This window comes from Leopardus geoffroyi, chromosome X, assembly GCF_018350155.1.
Source record: "Leopardus geoffroyi isolate Oge1 chromosome X, O.geoffroyi_Oge1_pat1.0, whole genome shotgun sequence".
Taxonomy (NCBI): Eukaryota; Metazoa; Chordata; class Mammalia; order Carnivora; family Felidae; genus Leopardus; species Leopardus geoffroyi.
The window spans coordinates 47,107,743-47,122,796 of NC_059343.1; the positions used below are offsets into that span (position 1 = coordinate 47,107,743).

At 42.9% G+C, this 15,054-nt stretch overlaps 1 protein-coding gene and 1 pseudogene across 1 annotated transcript in view; both read right to left on the reverse strand.

Annotated features, from left to right (window-relative positions):
* Positions 1–15,054, reverse strand: part of FAM120C (family with sequence similarity 120C) — a 126,850-nt gene that overhangs the window by 17,699 nt on the left and 94,097 nt on the right. The window lies entirely within an intron of this gene.
* On the reverse strand, positions 10,664–14,662 carry LOC123595348 (annotated as a pseudogene).

The window sequence follows — 15,054 nt, forward strand, 5'->3', positions numbered from 1 at the left end:
TTTTCTTAATTTTTTTTTTTTCATTTGAGTATAGTTGACACAATGTTACATTAGTTTCAGGTATACAACTCAGTGACTTAAGTTTATACATTACGTTCTGCTCACAAGTGTAGCTAACACCTGCCATCATACAAAGCTATGTTTTAATGTTTATTTGAGAGAGAGAGAGAGAGAGAGAGAGAGAGAGAGAGAGAGAGAGAGAATCTGAAGCAGGCTCCAGGCTCTGAGTTGTCAGCACAGAACTCATGAACTGTGAGATCATGACCTAGCTGAAGTTGGACGCTTAACTGACTGACCCACCCAGGTGCTCCAACACTACTCAATTTTTTTTAACGTTTATTTACTTTTGAGAGACAGAGTGTGAGCAGGGGGTGGGGCAGAAAGAGAGGGAGACACAGAATCTGAAGCAAGCTCCAGGCTCTGAGCTGTCAGCACAGAGCCCAACACGGGGCTTGAACTCACAAACTGTGAGATCATGACCTGAGCTGAAGTCGGATCCTTAAACAACTGAGCCACCCAGGCGCCCCAACAGTACTCAATTTTTAAAATAAATATTTTGCAAAAATTTTACATATACAGAAACTTATTCTAATTTTTTTTGTTGAGGTATAATTTACATACCATAAAATTCATCTATTGTTAAGTATAGAATTTAATATTTAGTACATTTACAGAGTTGTGCAACTATCATCACAATTGAGTTTTAGAATATTTTCATTGCCCCAGAAAGACCCCTTGTGCTCACATGTAGTCACTCCTCATTCCCACCCTGAAGGCAACCACTTATCTACTTCTATCTCCATAGATTTGCCTTGCTGGACATTTCATACAAATGGAATTTCGTGGTCTTTTGTAATTTGCTTCTTTCCTTAGCATAGTTTTTATTTTAATTCAACTTTTAAGATTGATATTGTTGTAGATTCACATGCAGTTGTAAGGAGTAAAACAGAGGGATCCCTCGAACATTTTACCTAGTTCTCCTAACGGTATTATCTTGCAAAATATAATACAACATCACAGCCAGGATACTGACACTGACCCAGTCAAGATAAAAAACAGTTCCATCACCACAAGGATCCCTCATATTGTCTTTTATAACCACACCCACCCTCTTCCCAATCCATGTTCCTAACTCCTGGAAGTCACTAATCTGTTCTCCATTTCCATAATTCTGTCATTTCAACAATGTCACATAGCATGTAATATTTTGGGACTGGCTTTTTTAACTTAGCATAATTCCCTTAAGATTCATCCAACTTATTGTGTGTTATCTAAAGTTTGTTGCTTTTTATTGGTCAGTAGAATTCCATGGTATGTATGTGCAATACTTGAACAATTCATCTGTTGAAAGACATCGGGGTTGTTTCTAATTTGGGAGTATTAAGAATAAAGATGCTATAAACATTAATGTAAAGGTTTCTGTGGGTATATAAAATTTCATTTCTTTGCAATAAATGCCCAAGAGTGCAATTTCTGGGTTGTATAGTTATTTTTAAAGAAACTGACGAATTGGGGATGTCTGGGCGGCTCAGTCAATTAAGCATCTGACTCTTGATCTCAGCTCAGGTCTTGATCTCAGGGTTTTGAGTTCAAGCCCTACATTGGACCTTCTTTAAAAAAACCTGACAAATTGTTTTCCAAAGTGGATGTAGCATTTTACATTTCCAAAACCACCATTTGAATGATCCAGTTTCTCCACATACCCCCAGCATGTGGTATTATCATTACTTCTTATATTAGCCATTCTGATAGCTGTGTAATGATATCTCACTGTGGTTTTAATTTGCATTTCCCTAATGGCTAATGATACTGAACATATTTTCATGTGTTTATTTTATTTGCTATGGTATATCCTCTTTGGAGAAATGTCTATTCATGTATTTTGCCCACATTCTAATTTCATCCTCTTCACATGGGCTTTCTTTCAACTGATAAAAGTATTTTTTTAAATGCCATTTATTGAAAAATTTTACATAATCTTTGGGTAATTCAGAATTAGATTAGGCATGTTTCAGAAGCTTCTGAGATTGAGGTCTCCAAACCAATGTGAATAGCTTATGTGATCGGTGGAAGGATTGGGGAACCTCATGATATAGGATGCATAGATGGCTACCGATGAAGACAGAATCTCTTATGGACAGGGACTTTCCTGTAGCACTCAGTCATCATTTTTAAGTTATCTGTCACAAATATTAAACATCTCACCAGACCAACAATAATACCCCTATCGTATTTGCAATTTATTAGTTTCCGTATAGAGAGAACATGGAATTAAAAGTTCTGTAGACCTAGAATCACACTTAATCTGATCCCTTATATTAATAATAATTAAAAGCTAGCATCTCAGTGTCTACACGAATGCCTATCTCTTGCTGATGGAATGCCACCTTCCTCTGACTCACTGTTTGTGATTCAAAGATTGCAGTGAGTGCATCAATCAGAGCATAAAGCAAGCCGGAGAGGTGCCTGGCTGGCTCAGTCAGTAGAGCACGCAACTCTTGATCTCAGGGTTGTGAGTTTAAGCCCCATATTGGGTGTAGAGATTACTTTTTATAAAAAGCAAGCCAGAGGGGCGCCTGGGTGGCGCAGTCGGTTGAGCGTCCGACTTCAGCCAGGTCATGATCTCGCGGTCTGTGAGTTCGAGCCCCGCGTCGGGCTCTGGGCTGATGGCTCAGAGCCTGGAGCCTGTTTCCGATTCTGTGTCTCCCTCTCTCTCTGCCCCTCACCCGTTCATGCTCTCTCTCTGTCCCAAAAATAAATAAACGTTGAAAAAAAAAATGTTAAAAAAAAAAAAAAAAAGCAAGCCAGGAATTCATGGTCCCAGAGAGGTGGAAAAGATTCGCTCCACATAGCAGTAAGTGGCCCAAGTGCTCCACCAGTTCCCAAGCAGAATCAGGCAGGAGCTGCATGCAGGGAGGAGGTAGAGGAGAGGCATGTTCTTCACCCTCTACTACCTCAGATGTTTTCCCGGGTGTTCCAGGCAGGGGAGTTGTTGTCTCCCAACAGGATGGTTAATTCCTTGAGGACAGGACCCCCTCTCTGGCCTCCCTCAAAGCAATTTCCTCCCCAGGTATGAGCACAGAGCAGATCCTTAGTGAAGGAAGGAAGGAAGGAAGGAAGGAAGGAAGGAAGGAAGGAAACCACAATGTACAGAGCACCTGCTATGTGCCAAGTACAGAACCAGGAAAACTGTTTCATGTAACCCTCACAACAGTCCTGAGGTAGGTTCATCACCTCTGTTTTACAGATGTGGAAACAGTCTCAGGAGAATATGCCCATGGTGCCACAGCTAGTAAACAGGGGATCATCGATTTGAAAACCCAGGGCTTCTCCCTTCAGAGCTCTTTCTACTGCTTATATAAGCCAACGATTTGGCAGCAAGTGAGCACTCCAGCTCCCAGACGGCTGGTCTAGAGCTCACGTTTAAGAGGCCCTTAAGCACATGAGGCCAGGAGTCCAGAATCCTGGGTCTAGGAGCCCTGGCTCTACAGCATTACTTTTTATTTATTTATTTTATTTTATTTTATTTTATTTTATTTTATTTATTTTTTAATATATGAAATTTATTGTCAAATTGGTTTCCATACAACACTCAGTGCTCATCCCAAAAGATGCCCTCCTCAATGCCCATCACCCACCCCCCCCTCCCTCCCACCCCCCATCAACCCTCAGTTTGTTCTCAGTTTTTAAGAGTCTCTTATGCTTTGGCTCTCTCCCACTCTAACCTCTTTTTTTTTTTTTTTTTTCCTTCCTCTCCCCCATGGGTTCCTGTTAAGTTTCTCAGGATCCACATAACAGTGAACACATATGGTATCTGTCTTTCTCTGTATGGTTTATTTCACTTAGCATCACACTCTCCAGTTCCATCTACGTTGCTACAAAAGGCCATATTTCTTTCTTTCTCATTGCCACGTAGTACTCCATTGTCTACAGCATTACTTTGTGACCACGAGTGAGTCCTTTACCTTCTTTGCACTGGGGGCCATACCAGTCCAGTGTGGTGCTCCACTCAGGGAGGGGGTAGCAAAACTACCCGGAAGCATGTTTGCAGACCATGGTAGTAAGAATTGTCTGGAGACTGACGTTGCTCCCTTGCTGGAGGGGTGCAGGGCATGGTGGTCTGATAAGGAGTTATGATCTCTAAGGGTCTGACTTCTGAGAGTGATTTTAAATTCTGAGGAACCACATCCCCACTCCAGAGGGACATTCCACAACAGGCCCATGAAGGTCAAAGAAACTGTTGGGTCAGGATACTTTTAAAGTAGAAAACACCTGAAAGTAATTAGAGAAAGGGGAAAAAAACTACTACTTTAAAGGGGAAAAACAAGATGGCAGTCAGGAGGGCATGGGATGGGCATTAACAAGGAAGCAGTGGACATGGTGTGCAAACCCAGCTGCAGGGTAGGGTCAGGCTAGGCTGAGCCTGGACAAATCAGGCTTTTGGCATCTGTCTTGCCTAGTGTCTGCCATGGGGCTGCACTTGCTGCCTCACACAGGGGTAGTGGTTTCCTCAAAAAATAATCTGAGCCTTTAAGTTCAGGCAGACCTTAGAGAATAAATACAGGCAATAAAGGCAGAAAGAAAAACATAATTCAAGTGACTCAAAATCTGCCTGACATGTTTCTCCTCTTCCTCTAAAATCTCCTCCACAGGATCAGACAGAAGATGGCGGAGTAGGAGGACGCTGGGCTCACCGCGCGTCCTGCTGATCACTTAGATATCACCTACACCTGCCTAAATAACCCAGAAAACCGCCAGAGGATTAGCAGAACGGAGTCGCCGGAGCCAAGCGCAGACGAGAGGCCCACGGAAGAGGGTAGGAAGGGCGGCAAGGCGGTGCGCGCTCCACAGACTGGCGGGAGGGAGCCAGGGCGGAGGGGCGGCTTGCCGGCCAAGCAGAGCCCCCGAGTCTGGCTGGTAAAAGCGGAGGGGCCTGATGGACTGTGTTCCGACAGCAAGCGCGACTTAGCGTCTGGGAGGTCATAAGTTAACAGCTCTTCTCGGAATGCGGGAAGGCTGGAGGACAAAGGGAGGGAGAGCTGCTGAGCCCCCGGACGACAGAGCTCAGTTTGGTGGGGAACAAAGGCGCTCACCAGCGCCATCACCCCGCCCATCCCCCAGCCAAAATCCCAAAGAGAACCAGTTCCTGCCAGGGAACTTCCTCGCTCCGCGCAAACACCCAACTCTGTGCTTCTGCAGAGGAGCCAAACCTCCAGCAGCGGATCTGACTCCCTCCCGCTGCCAAAGGGCCCCTCCTGAAGTGGATCACTTAAGGAGAAGCGAGCTAAGCCTGCGCCTCCTGCCCCTGTGCACCTTGCCTACACACCCCAGCTAATACGCCAGATCCCCAGCATCACAAGCCTGGCAGTGTGCAAGTAGCCCAGACGGGCCACGCCACCCCACAGTGAATCCCGCCCCTAGGAGAGGGGAAGAGAAGGCACACACCAGTCTGACTGTGGCCCCAGCGGTGGGCCGGGGGCAGACATCAGGTCTGACTGCGACTCCGCCCACCAACTCCAGTTATACACCACTGCACAGGGGAAGTGCCCTGCAGATCCTCACCACACCAGGGACTATCCAAAATGACCAAGCGGAAGAATTCCCCTCAGAAGAATCTCCAGGAAATAACAACAGCTAATGAGCTGATCAAAAAGGATTTAAATAATATAACAGAAAGTGAATTTAGAATAATAGTCATAAAATTAATCGCTGGGCTTGAAAACAGTATAGAGGACAGCAGAGAATCTCTTGCTACAGAGATCAAGGGACTAAGGAACAGTCATGAGGAGCTGAAAAACGCTTTAAATGAAATGCAAAACAAAATGGAAACCACCACGGCTCGGATTGAAGAGGCAGAGGAGAGAATAGGTGAACTAGAAGATAAAGTTATGGAAAAAGAGGAAGCTGAGAAAAAGAGAGATAAAAAAATCCAGGAGTATGAGGGGAAAATTAGAGAACTAAGTGATACACTAAAAAGAAATAATATACGCATAATTGGTATCCCAGAGGAGGAAGAGAGAGGGAAAGGTGCTGAAGGGGTACTTGAAGAAATAATAGCTGAGAACTTCCCTGAACTGGGGAAGGAAAAAGGCATTGAAATCCAAGAGGCACAGAGAACTCCCTTCAGACGTAACTTGAATCGATCTTCTGCACGACATATCATAGTGAAACTGGCAAAATACAAGGATAAAGAGAAAATTCTGAGAGCAGCAAGGGGTAAACGTGCCCTCACATATAAAGGGAGACCTATAAGACTCGTGACTGATCTCTCTTTTGAAACTTGGCAGGCCAGAAAGAATTGGCACGAGATTTTCAGTGTGCTAGACAGAAAAAATATGCAGCCGAGAATCCTTTATCCAGCAAGTCTGTCATTTAGAATAGAAGGAGAGATAAAGGTCTTCCCAAACAAACAAAAACTGAAGGAATTTGTCACCACTAAACCAGCCCCACAAGAGATCCTAAGGGGGACCCTGTGAGACAAAGTACCAGAGACAACACTACAAGCATAAAACATACAGACATCACAATGACTCTAAACCCGTATCTTTCTATAATAACACTGAATGTAAATGGATTAAATGCGCCAACCAAAAGACATAGGGTATCAGAATGGATAAAAAAACAAGACCCATCTATTTGCTGTCTACAAGAGACTCATTTTAGACCTGAGGACACCTTTAGATTGAGAGTGAGGGGATGGAGAACTATTTATCATGCTACTGGAAGCCAAAAGAAAGCTGGAGTAGCCATACTTATATCAGACAAACTAGACTTTCAATTAAAGGCTGTAACAAGACATGAAGAAGGACATTATATAATAGTTACAGGGTCTATTCATCAGGAAGAGCTAACAATTACAAATGTCTATGCGCCGAATACCGGAGCCCGCAAATATATAAAACAACTACTCATAAACATAAGCAACCTTATTGATAAGAATGTGGTAATTGCAGGGGACTTTAACACCCCACTTACAGAAATGGATAGATCATCTAGACACATGGTCAATAAAGAAACAAGGGCCCTGAATGAGACATTGGATCAGATGGACTTGACAGATCTATTTAGAACTCTGCATCCCAAAGCAACAGAATATACTTTCTTCTCGAGTGCACATGGAACATTCTCCAAGATAGATCACATACTGGGTCACAAAACAGCCCTTCATAAGTTTGCCAATTGAAATTATACCATGCATACTTTCAGAACACAATGCTATGAAGCTTGAAATCAACCACAGAAAAAAGTCTGGAAAACCTCCAAAAGCATGGAGGTTAAAGAACACCCTACTAACGAATGAGTGGGTCAACCAGGCAATTAGAGAAGAAATTAAAAAATATATGGAAACAAACGAAAATGAAAACACAACAATCCAAATGCTTTGGGACGCAGCGAAGGCAGTCTTGAGAGGAAAATACATTGCAATCCAGGCCTATCTCAAGAAACAAGAAAAATCCCAAATACAAAATCTAACAGCACACCTAAAGGAAATAGAAGCAGAACAGCAAAGACACCCCAAACCCAGCAGAAGAAGAGAAATAATAAAGATCAGAGCAGAAATAAACAATATAGAGTCTAAAAAAACTGTAGAGCAGATCAACGAAACCAAGAGTTGGTTTTTTGAAAAAATAAACAAAATTGACAAACCTCTAGCCAGGCTTCTCAAAAAGAAAAGGGAGATGACCCAAATAGATAAAATCATGAATGAAAATGGAATGATTACAACCAATCCCTCAGAGATACAAACAATTATCAGGGAATACTATGAAAAATTATATGCCAACAAATTGGACAACCTGGAAGAAATGGACAAATTCCTGAACACCCACACTCTTCCAAAACTCAATCAGGAGGAAATAGAAAGCTTGAACAGACCCATAACCAGCGAAGAAATTGAATCGGTTATCAAAAATCTCCCAACAAATAAGAGTCCAGGACCAGATGGCTTCCCAGGGGAGTTCTACCAGACGTTTAAAGCAGAGATAATACCTATCCTTCTCAAGCTATTCCAAGAAATAGAAAGGGAAGGAAAACTTCCAGACTCATTCTATGAAGCCAGTATTACTTTGATTCCTAAACCAGACAGAGACCCAGTAAAAAAAGAGAACGACAGGCCAATATCCCTGATGAATATGGATGCAAAAATTCTCAATAAGATACTAGCAAATCGAATTCAACGGCATATAAAAAGAATTATTCACCATGATCAAGTGGGATTCATTCCTGGGATGCAGGGCTGGTTCAACATTCGCAAATCAATCAACGTGATACATCACATTAATAAAAGAAAAGAGAAGAACCATATGATCCTATCAATCGAATCAGAAAAGGCCTTTGACAAAATCCAGCACCCTTTCTTAATAAAAACGCTTGAGAAAGTCGGGATAGAAGGAACATACTTAAAGATCATAAAAGCCATTTATGAAAAGCCCACAGCTAACATCATCCTCAACGGGGAAAAACTGAGAGCTTTTTCCCTCAGATCAGGAACACGACAGGGATGCCCACTCTCACCGCTGTTGTTTAACATAGTGTTGGAAGTTCTAGCATCAGCAATCAGACAACAAAAGGAAATCAAAGGCATCAAAATTGGCAAAGATGAAATCAAGCTTTCGCTTTTTGCAGATGACATGATATTATACATGGAAAATCCGATAGACTCCACCAAAAGTCTGCTAGAATTGATACATGAATTCAGCAAAGTTGCAGGATACAAAATCAATGTACAGAAATCAGTTGCATTCTTATACACTAACAATGAAGCAACAGAAAGACAAATAAAGAAACTGATCCCATTCACAATTGCACCAAGAAGCATAAAATACCTAGGAATAAATCTAACCAAAGATGTAAAGGATCTGTATGCTGAAAACTATAGAAAGCTTATGAAGGTAATTGAAGAAGATTTAAAGAAATGGAAAGACATTCCCTGCTCATGGATTGGAAAAATAAATATTGTCAAAATGTCAATACTACCCAAAGCTATCTACACATTCAATGCAATCCCAATCAAAATTGCACCAGCATTCTTTTCGAAACTAGAACAAGCAATCCTAAAATTCATATGGAACCACAAAAGGCCCCGAATAGCCAAAGGAATTTTGAAGAAGAAGACCAAAGCAGGAGGCATCACAATCCCAGACTTTAGCCTCTACTACAAAGCTGTCATCATCAAGACAGCATGGTATTGGCACAAAAACAGACACATAGACCAATGGAATAGAATAGAAACCCCAGAACTAGACCCACAAACGTATGGCCAACTCATCTTTGACAAAGCAGGAAAGAACATCCAATGGAAAAAAGACAGCCTCTTTAACAAATGGTGCTGGGAGAACTGGACAGCAACATGCAGAAGGTTGAAACTAGACCACTTTCTCACACCATTCACAAAAATAAACTCAAAATGGATAAAGGACCTGAATGTGAGACAGGAAACCATCAAAACCTTAGAGGAGAAAGCAGGAAAAGACCTCTCTGACCTCAGCCGTAGCAATCTCTTACTCGACACATCCCCAGAGGCAAGGGAATTAAAAGCAAAAGTGAATTACTGGGACCTTATGAAGATCAAAAGCTTCTGCACAGCAAAGGAAACAACCAACAAAACTAAAAGGCAACTAACGGAATGGGAAAAGATATTTGCAAATGACATATCGGACAAAGGGCTAGTATCCAAAATCTATAAAGAGCTCACCAAACTCCACACCCGAAAAACAAATAACCCAGTGAAGAAATGGGCAGAAAACATGAATAGACACTTCTCTAAAGAAGACATCCGGATGGCCAACAGGCACATGAAAAGATGTTCAGCGTCGCTCCTTATCAGGGAAATACAAATCAAAACCACCCTCAGGTATCACCTCACGCCAGTCAGAGTGGCCAAAATGAACAAATCAGGAGACTATAGATGCTGGAGAGGATGTGGAGAAACGGGAACCCTCTTGCACTGTTGGTGGGAATGCAAATTGGTGCAGCCGCTCTGGAAAGCAGTGTGGAGGTTCCTCGGAAAATTAAAAATAGACCTACCCTATGACCCAGCAATAGCACTGCTAGGAATTTATCCAAGGGATACAGGAGTACTGATGCAAAGGGGCACTTGTACCCCAATGTTCATAGCAGCACTCTCAACAATAGCCAAATTATGGAAAGAGCCTAAATGTCCATCAATTGATGAATGGATAAAGAAATTGTGGTTTATATACACAATGGAATACTACGTGGCAATGAGAAAAAATGAAATATGGCCTTTTGTAGCAACGTGGATGGAACTGGAGAGTGTGATGCTAAGTGAAATAAGCCATACTGAGAAAGACAGATACCATATGGTTTCACTCTTATGTGGATCCTGAGAAACTTAACAGGAACCCATTGGGGAGGGGGAGAAAAAAAAAAGAGGTTAGAGTGGGAGAGAGCCAAAGCATAAGAGACTGTTAAAAACTGAGAACAAACTGAGGGTTGATGGGGGGTGGGAGGGAGGAGAGGGTGGGTGATGGGTATCGAGGAGGGCACCTTTTGGGATGAGCACTGGGTGTTGTATGGAAACCAATTTCACAATAAATTTCATATAATAAAAAAAAAAGAAAAAATCTGTGAGAAAAAAAAATAAACAAATAAAAATATTTGGACTAAGTTAAAAATAAATAAATAAATAAAATCTCCTCCACAGCCCCAGCTCTGTGATGCCCTCTCCGACCCACAGACACAGCAAGTATGTGGCCCCTCCCAAGTGTGCAGGCAGATAGAATGGCAAGTCAGCCTTTCCATACATCCCCCATACACTGAGCAGAGCGAATCCCCCGTCTCTCTCCCACTGAACTGTGAGGAACTGGAGGATTGAGACTGTGCCTTTGTGTCCTTCTAATCTCTATATGGAAATGGGTGTGTGTTCATCAACATCCTTTGCCTATAAGCACCCAGGCTAAGAACACACCAAACCTGCTAGAGTGATAGGCACACCACCTCTCCCAGGGACATGGACCTTGGGGGCAACTTTGTTCGGAGGAATCGAGCATGTTTCCTATGTCCCAGGCCACTTGCTGGTCCCCCAGAGCCACCCTATACCAGGGCACAATCATAATTTGGGAGGATTTCTCTAACACATGAAATCAATGTCTAGTTACAGATTTCAAGCAATAGAGAGAGCTGGTTTGTGAGAATAGCACCATTCCAGTGCTATTGGGATGCCCTGGTGGGAAAGGTGGATCTTTCATTCACCAGTGTGTGGAAAAGAATGCTAGATATGTGTACATGTGTGTGGTAGGAGGATTTGGGCTCACATGCCTCTGCAGCTACATGGCAGGCTGGACCTGGCTTCTTGCCACTGGGCTCCTGCATCCTGGGGCTTTTGCTGACAGAAGTCCCATAGTGCAGGCTGGGATCATTCAGGAATGTGGTCTGCCCAGGCTTGGTGGAGAAGAGCAAGGGGACCTGACCAGGGATCAGTAGCAAATTGTCCAGTAGCAAATCCAATCAGTAGCAAATTGTCCAGAAGCCAGGCACTGTAGCTTTCCCAAGCAGGTTAATGTCCTCGTCTGTGCCCTGGTTGAGGTACTTCACCAAATTCTTCTCAAAGAGGAGCAGGTGGTAGGTGCTCATTGTGCAGATGCTGCCAAAAAACTTCTGGTAGTAGTAGCACAGGTCGGTCTGTGCTTGGACGGGAAGAACTCGTAAATAACCACCTGGTCACACAATATCATGATGATGATGATGCCAAGCATCCCAGAGGATGGGGGATTTGGCTGAATCTCTGCTGGGGAGACTTCTGAATGACGTCCCACAGCTCCCAAAGCATCTCGGGCTAGAGGTTGTAAAAGGGCTGATCAGGATGCAGCTTGCCAACAGCTCTTACAGTTCCCAAAGAAGCTGTAGTTAGGGCTCTGGTACCACTGTGGTATATCTGAATGGTAAACAGATGGGTCTCACACAATTCGGATTCCCTCACTGTATAAACTGTCTGTGAGGAAGTGCCCTTCAGTGGTGACCAACTGAGAGTTCATCAGGCAAATGGTGGTTTTCGTGCCCACATCTTGTTGGAAATGGGCTGTGGGCACCCCACTAAACCCCAGGACTGCATCATGATCTCTATTTCTTGGCCCATTTGGGAGGACTTCAGAGATCCTGCTGATGAGACAACAGCATACCTGCCCCACAGCCCAGCCTTGGTTCCAATGTTCTCCTTGGGCAGAAAACCCTCCCATTTGGAGAGGCTAAAGGGAAAATCTGTGGCCTCTACTATGGATACATTCACATGGTCCCAGAGGTGGCAGCGCAGGGCCTCTGCACTGAACTTGGCCCCCCCGCCTTGGCCTCTTATAAGATACTTTGTACTTCTTAAGGTTCAGATAATTTCTCCAGATTTTCTGAAGCCTGGTGATAAGGTTTTTGGAAGAGCTGTTCTTGTTCCACACTTGGAAGGAGGCCTCTGGCTTGGCCTTAGCTGGGTCCTGGGGACTGCTGAGAGCCTGGTTGCTGCTTGAAGTCACAGACTGTTTCTCCAGACTTCTCAACATCTGGAATCCTTTGGTTTGCAATTTAAGGGAATCATAGTTACTCTCTTTCTTCTCCTGCCACACACAGATGACCACAAATAGGAGAAAGGCCAGCACACAGCAGCTGAACTATTTCTTCAAGTTGGCGTGAGTCATAATGAGAGGCGTTCAAGGCAGCCACTCTGTTCTGAGCAGGAAAACAAGACTGCTTTTCGCTAATCCCCCTGGGGTTGCAGGCATTCAAGTCCTCAGGAACTGGCACTATTCTACATAGGAGGAATGTTTGCCTTATCAGGCCTGGAGGCCAAGGCTCATTTTTCTCAGCATGATCAAAAAATATCTTGAAGTTTCCAGTGTCAAGGTCAGTGCCTGTAGCTCAGCTTCATGTGCCAAATAAGCAAACATTGTCTTCTTACAAAGAAGGTGCTCCATAGCCCAAGAGTAGGGGCCTACATCCAGCCTGGGATCAAAGCCTTCATGGATGAGGAAGCCCTCAGTGCTGGGACACAGGCCTGGCACCAGGGCTTGGGCATGTTCAAGGAGGCCAGTTCATTTCAGCTAGGCTCCATGACTTTACTGTTTCTCCCTGGGCTGTTCACTGTGGAACGCTGTACAATCGACTCTACCCCACTTGCTGAGTGCTCGACCACCCAGGCTGCAGCTGCTCCCTGTTATTAGCACCAGGTGGCTTCCTGAGCTGGCCCTATCTCCCAACTCCCCTCCCGCAGGTGTTGGCCAACTCCGTGCCCTGTGACCACAGGGGAGCCTAGCAACTGGAAGCCTGGTGCCAGGCACTGAGTCCTGGCAGGAGGGTCTACTGGGGAGGAGTGGGGGATTGGGGCTGAGGGGTGGATGGGACAGTGAAGGAGGGAAGAAGAGAGCCTCAATTGGCAAAAGTTTTTAGTTCTAAGGAGGTCCAATTTATTAATTTTTCCTTCTATGAACTGTGCTTTTGGTTATAAGTCTAAAAAGTCTGCCTAACTCTAGTTCCTGAAGACTTTGTATTTTTTCTAAAACTTATATAATTTTATGTTTATATTTTAAGTCTATGATCTATTTTGAGTTAATTTTTGTATAAGGTGTGAGGTTTAGATCAAGGAGGTTTTGCTTTTGTTTTGTTTTTGGCTTACGGGTGTCCCATTGCTCCACTACCATTTGTTGAAAGGCTATCCTTTGTCAACTGAATTGTTTCTGCTCCTCTGTCAACAACCAGTTGACTGTATTTGTGTGGCTCTGTTTCTGGGTTCTTTATTTTCTTCCATTAACCAATGTGTTTATACCTTAGCAAATACCACCACTGTCTTGATTACTTTAGCTATATACTATGCCTCAATATTGGGTAGAGTGATTCCTACACTTTTTTCTTCTTTATCAAGATTGTTTTAGCTACTGTAAGACCTGTGCCTTTCAATATAAATTTTAGAATAAGTTCATCTATGTCCACAAAAAAAAATCTTGCATTAAAAAAAATCTTTCTTCCTACAGAAATTACATTAAACCTATAGGTCAATGTGAGGAGAAACGACAGCTTTACTATGGTAAGTCTTCCAGTCCATGAACTTTCCTTCTTTGATTTCTTTCACTACCATATAGCATAATGATTTTACATGCTCTGGCATGTATCAGTAATTTGTTGGATTTTACTGTGAGTGATATTTCACTGATGGATATACCTCTAGTTTATCCATCTACCAGTTGACAGATATTTGAGTTATTTCCACTTTTTAACTATTATGAATAATGTTTCTATGAACATTCATGTCCAAGTCTTTGTGTGGATATATGTTTTTGATGCTTTTGGGTAGGTATGTAGCAGTGAAATAAATGAGTCTTGATACATTTATGTTTAACCTTTTAAGAAAATGCCAAACTAATCTCCAAAGTAACTAACCATTTTAGCTCCCACCAGCAATTTAGGAGGGAATTCCAATTTCTCCACAGCTTGACCTACATATGTTATTGTCTACCTTTTTTCAATCATTCTGAGTGGAGTGATATTTCATCGTGGTTTAAATTTGCATTTCCCTAATGATTACTCAACTTGAGAATCTTTTCATGTGCTTATGTTCCAATCTTATATCTTCTATGGCAAAATGTCTATTCACATCTTTTAGTCATTTTTAGACAGTGATTTTTTTTAAGTAGGTTCCACACCCAATGTGGGCTTGAACTCACGACCCTGAGATCAAGAGTTGCATGTTTGGGACACGTGGGTGGCTCAGTCAGTTGAATATCTGGCTCTTGATCTCAGCTGGGGTTGTGACCTCATGGTTCATGGGATCAAGCCTCTCATTGGGCTCTGTGCTGACAGCACAGGGCCTGCTTTAGATGATCTCTCTCCCTCTCTCCCTGCCCCTCCCCTACTCGCTCTCTCTCTCAAAATAAATAAATATTAAAAAAAAAAAGAGTTGGATGTTCTACCAACTGAACCATCCAGGTGTCCCTCTTTCACTCATTTTTAAATTGGTTGTTGGTTTTGTTACAAGTTGCAAGAGTTCTTTATATATTCTGGATACAAGTCCTTTATCAGATATATGATTTATAAATATTTCCTGTGGCTTGTCTT